Source organism: Gigantopelta aegis, chromosome 13 (genome assembly GCF_016097555.1).
Source record: "Gigantopelta aegis isolate Gae_Host chromosome 13, Gae_host_genome, whole genome shotgun sequence".
Classification (NCBI taxonomy): domain Eukaryota; kingdom Metazoa; phylum Mollusca; class Gastropoda; order Neomphalida; family Peltospiridae; genus Gigantopelta; species Gigantopelta aegis.
Genome location: NC_054711.1, coordinates 19,612,052 through 19,624,474, shown reverse-complemented (window position 1 = coordinate 19,624,474; position 12,423 = coordinate 19,612,052).

Sequence of the window (12,423 nt, the reverse complement as noted above, 5' to 3'; positions counted from 1 at the left end):
ACATTAAAATAGTTTTTTATATTATTTTTAAATTGTCGGAACGACAACAATTCTTTCTCTGGAAAGAGTACCGTAGTTTCCTCAGTGCAATTTCATACATTAAAATAGTTTTTTATATTATTTTTAAATTGTCGGAACGACAACAATTCTTTCTCTTAATATCTTAACACACAGTTTCTCTCTCAAGAACGTTATGTGACTGCCCACAACTCATTACATCTCCCAACTATATCCCCACTATGCATGCCTTCACTCACAAACAAAAGTGTTCACCAATGTAAGCCCAAGCCCAAGTTCTTTACAAACACCTCTGCTAGTGATTACAGTATAAAAATATAGTTTGCCTTAGCAAGCTATGACACACAGTTCAACAATATATTCTCAATTACCCAAGTATTTACAATAAATGTTCTAAAATATAATATGGTTCTTATATTAGTACCCTTGACTTGTGACAGAGAGAGAGAGAGAGAGAGAGAGAGAGAGAGAGAGAGAGAGAGAGAGAGAGAGAGAGAGAGAGAGAGAGAGAGAGAGAGAGAGAGAGAGAGAGAGAGAGATACAGAGAGCGATAGATGGAGTGAAATATATCGTGTGTGTGTGTGTGCGTGTGTGTGTGTGTGTGTTGTTATTTTTATTGTTATTAATTTCAAATGTGTTGTTTTGTTTTATTGGATCATACAAGTAATTCTTTAATTTGTCTACGACGTTACTGAAGGCTCAGTCAGTATGGACTATTTTTAACAAGGGTGAGATCTCTCACTAACAAAGGGTCACAGCTGCAAAGGTTCTGAAGGCTCAGTCATTATAGACAATTATAAAAAGGTTGCTTTGATGAACGACACTACTAGAACATATTAATTTATTAATCATCGGCTATTGGGTGTCGAATATTTAATAATTTTGACGTATAGTCTTAGAGAGGAAACCCGCTACATTTTTCATTAGTAGCAAGGAAGCACCAAGGAAGGAAGGAAATATTTTATTTAACGAAGCACTCAACACATTTTATTTACGGTTATTTGACGTCAGGCATATGGTTAAGGACCACACAAATACTGAGAGAGGAAACCCGCTGTTACGACTTCATGGACTAATCTTTTCGATTAGCAGCAGGGGATCTTTTACTTGCACCATCCCACATACAGGATAGCACATACCACGGCCTTTGTTTAACCAGTACACCCACTGGCTGGAACGAGAAATAGCTCAATGGGACCACCAACGGGGATCGATCCTAGACCAAGCGCGCATCAGGCGAGCGCTTTACCACTGGGCTACGTCCCGCCCCTTTATAAGCACCATCCCACAGAGTGGTCAGTAGATATCAAATACCTCGTCCTTTGATATAGCCTACCAGTCGTGGTGCACTGGTTGGAACGAGAAATAGCCCAATCAGTAGATATCACATACCTCGTCCTTTGATATAGCCTACCAGTCTTGGTGCACTGGCTGGAACGAGAAATAGCCCAATCAGTAGATATCACATACCTCGTCCTTTGATATAGCCTACCAGTCGTGGTGCACTGGCTGGAACGAGAAATAGCCCAATCAGTAGATATCACATACCTCGTCCTTTGATATAGCCTACCAGTCGTGGTGCACTGGCTGGAACGAGAAATAGCCCAATCATGGGCGTCAATCCGGCTTTAAAAGTGTGTGTGTGTGGGGGGGGGGGGGGGGGGCACGTCTTACTGTTTGTGCGTGTGCGTGCGTGTGCGTGCATGTGCGTGCGTGCGTGCATGTGTGTGTGTGTGTGTGATAAAGGAATGTCAATGAAAATCATAAAGCTACACATTAGTGGTTACATTTTAAATTTTTGTTTGTTTTTATTTGTTTGTTTTTTTGTTGTTGCTGTTGTTGTTTTTGTTGGTGGTGGTGGTGTTGCTTTTGCTAAACGAAAAAGTGGGGGGACACCTATATAGATTGTCCCCCAGCGTTGAAAAGTGTGTGTGTGTGGGGGGGGGGGGACGCGTCCCCCCTGTCCCACACCGATCGACGCCCATGAGCTCAATATGTGTCACCAAATGTGTCATCTGCGAACATTACATTTTGGACCAGTTACCGATATTTTGGACCTTTTAGTTACCGAGATAGAACATTTCGTCTACACTGTCTACTGTCAGAACATACACTTTACAAATTAATAGTTCAAAGCATTCCTGTCTATTCACAGTAAAAACAATTCGTAGAGTCCTTCAATTTTGTTTTGGGGAAAATATACAAAAACCCCACAACATTTGAAATAGTATCACTGCATCTCAGAGTATGAAAGGCAAGTATGCACAACATTCCAGTGCTAACAAGGATGTTTCCAATGTGTTTACAGGAATGGTTTTACAGACATTTAGTGGCATGGCAACTCCCCAAAGGTTGCAAAGCTTATACAACTGTAAAGTCGATAAGACGACCTCGGTCACTGGGGCGGGTCTGATAGCAATGGCTGCCATGTTACGGTGTTGACATACTTTGTTTTCTTTTAATAAAAAATCTAAATATTTTATACATAATGAACGTTTACTGATTCATATTTTTAGTAGCCCGCCAAAGAGCAAAATAGAGTGAAGGTATTTGAGAAAGCTTCCAATTGCCACTTAACACTTATTAACAGATAACTGACACCATTATCTTTGATCATAGCTCTGCGAATATGTGTGTTTTGGGGTTCGACTGTTAAAGGGAGAGGCCCTAGTTTTTAAACATTAAGGCATACTTTTCACCTTAACCCTAGTTTCAACCCGTAAAACGAAGACTAAGCTTGGTTAATTTACAAACCTTTAACACATCAAAGTGAAACAAGAGTCTGTGACGTTGAAATACCCTTAAAAATAGACTAAAACGCGACTCCATAACAGTTACTTCTCAGACGCACGTGCATTTTTAAAAAATATGAGAAATGCATTTTGTGGTATTAGAAACACCAGGATAACCAAATAAACTTCAGTTGTACGGAAATGAATAAGTAACAATAAAATATAAGTAATGTTTGAATAGTGAACAATATACTGTAGTGTTTAAAAACTAGGATATGTTCCTTTAAGGGATAAAACTATTACCAGCTATTATATTATGATTTTTTTTTTCAATCTGGCAGAAACTATAAATGAATTACACAAATATCAGAGATATATTTTATCAGGTCGGTTTGGAATGAATGAATAAATGTTTAACGACACTCCAGCACGAAAAATGCATTGGCTATTGGGTGTCGAACTATGGTAATGCAAACAAATAAAGTGATGATCAACATCAATATAAGAATTCAAGATTTAAACAAAAACACAGTGTAAAGAACTGTGCAAAAATACAAATATCACAGATAGATACGGACTTTTACAAAAAAAATCAATCTTGTGCTGTATTGGCCATTCTCAAAGAGAATGTTACAACCGTGCACCACGGTTAGGTTACAGCACGCGCAGGGGTTCTCAAAGAGAATGTTACACCCCTGCACCACGGTGAGGTTACAGCACTCGCAGGGGTTCTCAAAGAGAATGTTACACCCCTGCACCACGGTGAGGTTACAGCACGCGCAGGGGAGGTCAGTTTGGATAATATTTGGGATCAGCAGACATTTAAATAAATGAATTGGTTAAACGAAATAGTTAAAAGAACATTATTAAATCATTTCCTTCAAATCTAGAAAAGTGGCCTTTTTACATGTAGCAAAGGAAGAACTTATATACTATTTAAAGGAGCAGACCCTAGTTTCAGCCCATGAAAATGCACAATACGTTTAGTTAATCTACAAACCTGTAACACATTTGGATAAAGTTACAATTGAGAGAAACATTAGTCTGTGACTTTGAAATGGTGAAATACCGTCTAAAAATAGACTAAAACTCAACTCCATAACTGTTACTTCTCAGACGCACGTGCGTTTTTTAAAATATGAGAAATGCATTTTGTGATATTAAAACCACCAGGATGACCAAAAACACTTCGAATGTACGGAAATGGATAATCTAAACAATAAAATATTTCTAATAGTAACAAATATGCCTTAGTGTTTAAAAACTAGAGGATGTCCCTTTAAGGAAATGTTGGAATTTGAATCACACTTTAATCTCCTGGATAAAACGATGTATACCAGAGTTTTTAGATTTTTACCATTTGAAATGGGAAGAGAGACAAATGTTTTATATGAAATTAGAAATTGCACATACGGTAATAGTAATGTTGTTGGAAATGAATTTCGTTATTTAATTATTTATAGGTACAAAATTTACATCTACGAAAGACGCATATATGTTAATAAATACTACCCGAAGAGACCAAATATATACAAATTCCTGCAACTCTTTGTCAAACTTTGTCAATTTATGTCAGTTATTCTGTGTTAAATTTTCTCCAAAGACAATCATTGATAGCTGGACATTTCAGGCGCGGATGCAGGATTTCTGAAATGGGGGGGGGGGGGGGGGGGGGGTCCAAATGTGATGACTGATCTCTCCTTTTACACAGAACAATTAATATAATCACGTTTCCTCTTAAAGGTTATGGCCGGTTTTCAAAAGGGGGAGGGGGGGGGGGGTCCGGATTCCCCCTGGATTCGCTACTGCATTTAGTTAAATAAAAAAGAGGGCGCATTGGGTTATTTCTCGTTCCAGCCAGTTTACCACGACTGCCATATCAAAGGCCGTGGTATGTGCGATCCTGTCTGTGGGGTGTTGCATATAAGAGATCCCTTGCTGCTATAAATGGATACAGGTAGCAGGTTTCCTCTCTAAGACTACTGTATATGTCAAAATGACCAAATGTTTGACGTCCAATAGCCGATGATTAATACATCAATGTGCTCTAGTGGCGTCGTTTAGCAAACCAAACTTTAACTTTAGTTAAAGGGACATTCATGAGTTTGCTGCAGTTTTTAAGATGTTATCGACTAACAGAGACTTTTTAACGATTGTAATTACATAACAAATAATTTTTCTGCATAAAATATTAGTGGCTGTATATTAAACGTGTTTCTGATCCTTTTGCTATTTGTACTAGGTTAAATTTCATTTTATTTCCTAAATTTGTTTTTCGTACGTACGAAATTATTTGAAGACAAAATCCAGTTTGGGCGTCTTACAAATGTTAAGACGACCAGAAACACATTGAATATACAAACACAGATATTCTAAACAAGAAAATATATGTAATATGTAAGTTTAATCGTAGAAATATTTTAATAGTCGGAAACATCTTACAATGCAGCAAACTCAGGAATGTCTCTTTAACAAAAAGAAAGCACTTCTTATGGGACTGTTCATATTGGTCCGTAAGAACATGGATTATTACTGGTAGGAATTCCAAATCATGTGTAATGTAAATTGTTGACACTCTTAGTACATTTTTGCAGTTTCTTAAATTTATTTTGATATTTTGCTGCATGTTGCTGAGCTATGTTATGTGTCCACCACTTGCAAAGTACTGCATTCAGTATAATCTTGTTTCTTTCATATTAATGGTAAAAACATTTTAATGCAAAGATAAATGCAACACTTTCTGTTTTCAGCTGTTTTAAACGTACAATTGTGTTTTAAAATGACAACTCACATCACAAATACTGTACTTCAAGCCTGTAGGAACCGGGGGGTGGGGAGAGGGGCACGTGCCCTTCCACTTATGAGCCTTTTTTTTCTTTTCTTTTATCACATTAATGTTTGCCATTGTAACCAAAATCTGATACAGAGTTTGTACCCGATCTGTCAGTGGCCCCTTAACTGCATGTTTTAACCACAAAACATCCACCTGTGTACGTGAATATATGTCACATAAACCACATTCATATAGTATACGTTTTATAAAGGATAACCAAGTACATGGTATAGCATTAACGTTATGGTTATATGATGCTAACATGTATAATATACCAGATAATTTAGATTTTTTTTACTATTAACATTTGCCCAGTATATAATCATTTTAACTTGAACACTAATAGACAGTGGGTATCTTATCTAATTCACCATAAATCATAAAGCTTGGTGTCGACTTATTAACACATAATATATATTTGCAGAACTTGAGGTGCAATTGTTCAATGATATCCAAATTACTGAAGCCCCATATTTCACATCCATATAATAATATAGGTTTTACAATCCTGTCGAACAGGTCTAATTGACAATCGATTGATAAATTGAACTGTCTGAAGTTTTGTAATACGGCAAACATAGACTTTGAGGCTAGATTGATTAGATCTTTCTGAGCATTTGTGAATGACCCAGATTTACTCAACACAAGCCCAAGGTATTTAACTTCAGTTACATGTATGTATGTATGTATGTATGTATGTATGTATTTATGCATATTAAAGGTAAATGAACCCTCAGTTGTACTTTATTCAAATCTATTTAATAAAAATCATATGGTAATAGAAATAGAAATCTACTCTGATCACTTAGATAACTGATTAATTTTGTGTGTCTACAAAAGTAGGTTTTTACTTCGAGGAAATAGACATTAGTCAAGAAGTGTGTTATTTGTTAACAACTACATCAGTGGATGACTTCATGTGCACCTGGTAGTGAGATAATGTATTTATAATCCAACCTATTGAAATCTTAAATTTATAAGTTTCCAAAAACTACCGTAACTACTGTTGTGTTGTTGTTGTTGTTATTATTTTTATTAAGGACAATTGTTATTATAAATGATTATAATTAAAAGTAGTGGATATAATTTTTCTGATCGGTTTGACTTTTATACAGTAGTTATTTTAAATTATCTATTCTGTAGTAGTAGTTGTTATTTGTTTGTTCATTTGTTTCTGAAATTAAGTTGTACAGACGTGCATTAACAATTGTGTCACGTTTAGATAACCGTAACCACTGTTGTAGGATGCATAACAATATCGGCGGGATTATCCCATAGAAGAAGAGAGTACAAAAACAACAAACAATGACATTGATATATGCTACGTAACATTTAATTACACAATTTAGTAATCACTCAGTATATTATTAAATACTTGTTACATTAGCATCTACATTTGGAATAATTTTTATATATACACCAGGACATTACTTGATGTCGTAAAATCTCGATGTCGCTTAACTATTTGAAATGTCTGTGATATGTCAGTCGTGGTACACTGGCTGGAACGGGAAATAACCCAATGGGCCCATCGACGGGGATCGATCCCAGACCGACCGCGCATAAAACGAGCGCTTTACCACTGGACATTTAATATTCATTAGCCGTTAGTGGTTAGTGAGAGGGAAGAGGTGTGGTGGTCTTACCCCTACCCATTGAGTTGTTAAAACTATTTAGGTGGGAACAGGTACCGGGATGCGAACCCTGTACCTACTAACTAGTCACTGACGGCGTTTTAAACTAGGGGGTGGGGGATGGGGGGGGGGGGTAATAATGAAGGGAACTCTCACATTAGGATGATAAGATTTACTTTTTAAAAATAAAGTTCTGCTAGAACTACGTGTTTGAAGTGTGTGTGTGTGTGTGTGTGTGTGTGTGTGTGTGTGTGTGTGTACGTGCGTGTTGTGTTTTTTAATGATGAAGATTATTCTGGACAGAAACTATGGAATTGAATCGTGTAGGCCTACTTTGTTTCGAATAATAAATGTATTGTTTGAAATATATTTAGACGAATGGCACTTTAAAATATGTTTAGGCCTATTTTAGTTTTATTTATTTATTTGTTTTTTGTGCTTACTTTTGTTTTCTTTTTTAAATTTTATTATTATTATTTTTTAATTATTATTATTATTATTAATATTTTTTTTTGGTGGGGGGGAGTGGGGCATGGTGGGTGGGTTAGGTTTGTTCTTGTTTTGAATAGACTTGTATATTGCTTTTATGTTTCGTTGTACGATTTTCGTTATTATTACGTTAATAATACTAATTATTATTATTAATTTAATATTGTCATTTGATTACTATTTTGATATAAATTAACGAAATGTTAATAACCTTCAGTAGCGGATTCAGAAAATTTATTTGGGGGGCGGGGGGTGGGCAATGACGTATAGCCGAACGCCAAAACGTCCCCGAAGGGATTCCTCAGATTCTCCAACGTTAAAAATGAAATATATATACATGTTAACTCGTGATGTGCTTTACTTCGCAATTCGTGAAAATATGGTTTACACACATCACTCGTTGACATAAAAAAAATCGTATCCGAAATAAACCCATGAAATAGCATACATGTGTGTGTGTGTGTGTGTGTGTGTGTGTGTGTGTGATTACTGTCTTAGTTCCGCCACTGACCTTAATAATAATTATTATTTTAATTATTATTTCAAGGTTATTTCAACAACAACAACAACGAAACAACAATCAACAGTAAACAAATAATTAATTATATATAGGGGTCCACGACATGGACTAGCATATATTGGTTTTAGCTTACTTTTTGTTTGATCAATAAGGTAGGTTGCTTCTTTTTAAAAATAAAAATAAATACGCAGATTCATATTGAGAGAGAGAGAGAGAGAGAGAGAGAGAGAGAGAGAGAGAGAGAGAGAGAGAGAGAGAGAGAGAGAGAGAGAGAGAGAGAGAAACAAAAGAAGAATAAAAAAAGCGGGGATTTAGATAAAATACTCTTAAAATAAAATATGATTAGGCCTATAGGCCTATTTTGATGTAGCCTACTATTTAGGATGAAAACAAATCAATTACAATTCAGATTTAATTTCACACACACAAAGTCAATCAGTCAGTCAAACAAAAGATAAAGTGTCAAAAAAAAGAGAAAAAAGAAGAAGAAATCCTATAAATCCTGACTAGTCTATTATAACCGTCGAAGGCTGGAATGGGGTGGCCAGAATAACACAGCCCCTACCCCCTTCTCTCCATTATACACTTTAGTACAACAGTAAAATAATTGTGAACAGGGCCTATTGAACTTAATTCGATTAGTTATCCAAAAGAAACGCTAGACGATACATGGAGTGTGAAGTATGTTTAATATACGTAATAATATATATCTGGGCAGAACTTCAAAGTTTATGGAGGGAAAAAGTGTAAGTGGCCGCTTAAGGCAGGTGACCATAGATTACAGGTGGCTGCTAGGACAGGTTTGACTGTACATGTATATTTTATTCTGGGGTTGCAGTTTCGTTTTTTACTCCCAACCCACTTGTTATAGCCCTGAATATTTGCATTAGAAAATCTGATTTTGATATAAATAGAGAATAATACACGAGTGGTCATAAGATACCATTTATAACGAGTTGTTTTAAAATGTATTTAACGAGCGAAAGCGAGTTTGATATGTTTTTAAACGAGCTGTGAGATAAATGGTATCTAACGGACACGAATGTAATATTCTATTTCTTACATATCCTCAAAAACCAGGTTTTAAGCAAATTTGAACATCTTTTTCCACTGAAAGTTATGTACAGCTGTTGGACTTGTAGCTGATTTACGCGTCACAGACACATGATTGTCAGGTTAACTATACGTGACAGTCTGATCTATTTCCACTGTGATGTTTGTCATAGGATGTATGGCACTGGTGACCTGGTTATAACTTAGGAGCAGCCAGTCGTATGTCTTGAAATTGTTAACATACGTACATGTGATAACAATCATGTGTAACCGAAAATAATGCATGGTGTTCTCACCAACGGGTGTGTAAGAAACGTTTATATTCAAGAATGTTTCTTTTAAATTTCAGTCCGATGTTGTCAAAGCATGCCGCTGAGAGCACAGTTGAAGACCGACTGAAGAGAAACAAGTACAACATACAACGAAGGAAAACCGACCTTGAGAAAAACTTCACCGAAAAGTGACATTCTTACTCAACAAAGATAGCTCGTTTTTCACAGGTGACATTCAAAATGGAGACACTTAATTTGTTGCTTAAATGCTTTAATTGTACAAAGAATTCATTTTTTGACACAACGTGGATTTTTCTGGGTTGTCATTTTTGAAAAACAGAAGATAAACAGGGTTCATACAATCTTGAAAAGTCCTGAATTGTGAAAGTGTCCCTTGAAAAGTCCTGAATTTTGAAAGTGTTTCTTGGGAAGTTCTGAATTTTTAAAGTGTTTCTTGAGAAGGGTTTTGAAAGGGTCTTTCGAAAAGGTCTTAAGTTTTTTTCAATACCCTGAAAGGACCTTGGAAATTTAGTCTAACTCAAGTTTCCTTTTTGTTTCCCTACATTTGCAGCATATGCTCTATGTAGTGAATACTCTAGCAAATGTACAATAGCAATAGAGCTGGGCGTTATTGAAATTTGAGGTTCAGTATTGGTATTTTGGGGGCGATTTACCTCGGTATCTGTACGGTATTCGGTATTGATACAATACTGAGTGGTATTTTTGGTATAATACGCATTGAATGCATGCCTGAGTTAAGGCTCACCCGCTAATTTCATCTGTTTTAATTTATAATGCAGATAACTTAAACTCTATTCCAAAAGAGGAAATAAAGTTTGTAATAAATGAGCAACTTTTTCTTGAAACACTGCTGATGGAAATAAGAGGGGAAACAATATCCTTTTCGGCGTTTAAAAAGAAGAAAAATAATGAGTTAGAAACTAAACTTTGTGAAGATATAAAAGAATTAGAAGACAACGATAACACTAACTTTAAAGTATTAGAAGAAAGAAAACATGAATTAACAGAGCTAAGAAAAGAAAAACTCAAAGGACATTATATCCGAGCACGGACAAAATGGATCGAAGACGGGGGAAAAAACAACTAAATATTTTTGTAACATGGAGTCTAGAAATTGCCATAGCAAGCTAATATCAAGATTAGAATTAAGTAATGGAACAGTAATAACAGACCAAAAAGATATTCTTACCGAAACTAAGTGTTTTTATCAAAAACTATATTCTGCGTCATCGGAACAACTACACACTAATATAGTGGAAGAGCTATCAGTTTATAATTTTTACAGGTTAACAAATGAAGAAGCACAAGCTCTAGAAGGAAAAATAACATACTCTGAAGTTTTAAATGTTCTTAAAAATATGAAGAACGAAAAAAGTCCCGGCTCGGACGGATTTACAGCAGAGTTTTTTCAAATTTTTTGGACAGACTTAGGACATTTTATAGTTCGGTCAATAAATTATAGTTATACTATTGAGGAAATGTCCCAAGTACAAAAACTAGGTATAATCACTGCCCAGTGTATTACAAAATGGTTATTTATCAGAAACTTTCAAATTAGAAAGAGGTTGCAGACAAGGTGACCCCCTGTCGCCATATATTTTTCTAATTTGTGCTGAAATTCTCGGAATTCTGGTTAGGAATAAAACAAATATCAAAGGCATTACTATAAATGGTGAAGAATATCTAATTTCTCAATATGCCGATGATACTACTTTCACTCTTGATGGATCTCCTGAGTCTGTACAATACAATGACATTACTTGATTACTATTCTGAGATCTCCGGTTTAAAAATAAATTACTCTAAGTCAAAAGCAATCTGGATAGGTAGCAAAAAATATTGTAAAGATGTCTATCACCATACACGTTGGACATTGGAATGGAGTGAAAACCAGTTTACTTTGCTCTGTATTAACTTTCCCATAAATTAAAAAGATATTATAGCATGTAATTTCGGCTCTAAGATCAAACATATTCTGAACTTGATAAAACTGTGGTCATTTAGAAAACTGACTGTCCTAGGAAGAGTTACAATTGTTAAAACTTTATTAATACCAAAAATTACGTATCTACTAATGTCATTACCAAATCCACCAAAAACAATTATAAATAATTTAAATAAAATATTTTTCCAATTTATTTGGCAAAATAAACCCCCCAAAAAAATAAAACGAGAATTATTAACTCAAGATTACAAATATGGGGGTATAAAAATGCCAGATATACAACATGTAATGACATCCTTAAAAATATCATGGATAAGAGACTTTTTCTAAATAATAATAAATGGGTCAACCTATTTCAATCTACTACTGGTTTAAGTACAAGGGACCTAATTATATATGGGGACTATTTCATTATATTTAAAAAAAGAAAAGCTCAAAAACAGTTTCTGGAAAGATGTATTATTCAGTTGGGTATTATTAGAAGAAAAACAAAGTCTAAAAACAACAGAAGATATACAAGGACTGAATATTTGGTATAATACCAACATCTTAAAAAGTTACAAACCGTTTCTATATAATGAATATATAAAAAAAGGAATAATTTTCATAAACGACATACTCGACAATGAAGGGAATATTTTGGTATTTGAAACGTTTAGAAGAAAATATGACATAAAAACTAATTTTTTAAATTATGCATCATTAGTAAATGCTGTAAAATCTTTCCTACGTTCATTAAACAATATTAATGACAAACCATTCACATCTGTTAAAATTCCAATTTTACCTTTCAAAATGAAAATTCTACTGAACTCAAATGCAGGATGTAAAGATATTGTACAATATGTTGAATAAAAAAAACATAACTCCAAAGTCACAGATAAAATATTCAAACAAAGGATTGAC